Genomic DNA, 1,887 nt, shown 5'->3' with positions numbered 1-1,887 from the left:
CTTGGTGCCTAGCTATATTAATTTTAATCCATTTCGTTCTTAGTTTAACCTTTTAGTTATTCACAGTTCTTGTTCCAAGATAGCTTAGACCCTAGGTAATGATTGCAGTGCTTAAGCATTTCTCCCTGTGGCTCGACCCCTCTATTTACCATATACACGTATTAGGTCATTAGAGCGTTATAAATTCATTTGATTTAGGTGTAGTCGCTCAACGACACGATTATCGCCGTTGCCAAATTGGCGCCGTTGCCGGGGAGACGGCTTCCATTGCTATTTCATTGCTTGTTTGAGACTATCTCATCTTTATTTGTTAGTGTTTGCTACTTTTGTTACTTGTCAGTGCTTATGTTCTACTTAGCTTTGTTGTATGAACAGAGGACGAACCCGCTTAAGATCTTTGATTCCCATCGATCCAGAGCTAGAGAGGTCTTTGTCCCTACTTCGAAGAGAAGCAAGAGCAAGGAGTAGAAATTCCCACACTCCAACGAGAGGAGTAAGAGAATTAGAAGATACTCCACCCTCTTCACCCTCAAGTGAAGAATTAGATAGCCCTAAATCATCTTCGAGTTCAGAAATCAACCCTTTCTCAACCTATAAGTTTGAGAGTGAAGAAAGTTCTAAAATGGGAGACAATACGCCTTTGAGTCGTCTTGGGGCCCCCGAAGCTTTTAGAGCGCAAAGTGGGATCCTAACTCCTACTACTCAAGCCAACAATTTCGAGATCAAGCCTAATTTGATTGCCTTGATTGAGAGGAAACAATTCTCGGGTGGAAAGTTTGAGAGTCCTCATGAGCACCTAAACGAGTTTGAGAAATATTGTGACACAATAAAGGCCAATGGAGTGACTCAAGAATATATTCACCTCAAAATGTTTCCATTTTCGCTAATTGGGAGAGGTCTAGAATGGCTAGAGAAGGAGGTGCCCCCGAATTCTCTCACAACATGGGACCAAGTGACTATGGCTTTCTTGAGGAGGTTTTATAACCATAGGAAGACCGCCGAGGCTCGGTCTTTAATTTAAGGTTTTCGCCAAAAGAGTGGTGAGTCTCTAAGTGCGGCATGGGAACGATACAAAGAGCTTCAACGTCAATGCCCACACCATGGGATACCGAAGTATCAACTCATTCACACTTTCTATGGAGGTCTCACACCTCAAGGAAGAACAAGCCTAGACGCCGCGGCCCTATTCCGTCTACCAAAAGCTTAGTGTAGGAGCATTGTGAGTCTCATGCCCTATTCCGTCTACCAAAAGCTTAGTGTAGGAACCCTCTCTCCCACTAACATTACTCTCCAACTAGCGGACCGTTCTGTTAAGTTCCCCATGGGCAAAGTTGAGGACATTCCCCTTAAGGTAGGAAAGTTCACATTCCCCGTGGATTTCTATGTGCTAGAGATGGATGAGGATGACAGGATTCCTATAATTTTAGGTAGGCCATTTCTAGCTACTTCTAGAGCTATCATCGATGTGGAGGAGGGGAAGATATCCTTGAAAATTGACAATGATTATATTGAGTTTGATTTGAATAATGTCATGCAACAACCCTCCTCAAGTGGTGAATGCTTTAGGGTAGATGTTCTTAATACCGTTCTTAATGAATTTTCTCTCTCCCACTTGCATGCTACTAATGATCCTCTTGAAAGTGTGTTGTTGAATGAATCAAAGATAGGTACTCACAAAGGAGACATACAATTCTATGAGGATTTGCTTGAGGAAAGCAAGAAGGAGTGCAAGGGCGCAAGCATGGAAGAAGAGACTCCTTACATTCATGACCTCTTTCAAGTTGAAGAACGAGAAGAGAGCCCCAATGGTAAGGGAGCACCAAAGGTAGACTTGAAACCTCTACCTTTGGGCTTGAGGTATGCATTTCTTGGTCCCGATGAGTCTTT

General features: G+C 43.0%; 1 non-coding gene across 1 annotated transcript; it reads right to left on the bottom strand.

Annotated features, from left to right (window-relative positions):
• Window positions 1-1,001: 1,001 nt before the first annotated feature.
• On the bottom strand, window positions 1,002-1,107 carry LOC145641194 (small nucleolar RNA R71). The gene has a single exon (XR_014115256.1). It is a non-coding gene; the product is annotated as a small nucleolar RNA R71 (small nucleolar RNA).
• Between the last annotated feature and the right edge of the window lie 780 nt (window positions 1,108-1,887).

The sequence above is a fragment of the Chenopodium album genome, chromosome 7 (genome assembly GCF_948465745.1).
Source record: "Chenopodium album chromosome 7, dcCheAlbu1.1, whole genome shotgun sequence".
Lineage (NCBI taxonomy): Eukaryota > Viridiplantae > Streptophyta > Magnoliopsida > Caryophyllales > Amaranthaceae > Chenopodium > Chenopodium album.
The sequence above is the reverse complement of the archived record's forward strand: the minus strand, read 5'-3'. Positions and strand labels throughout refer to the sequence as shown.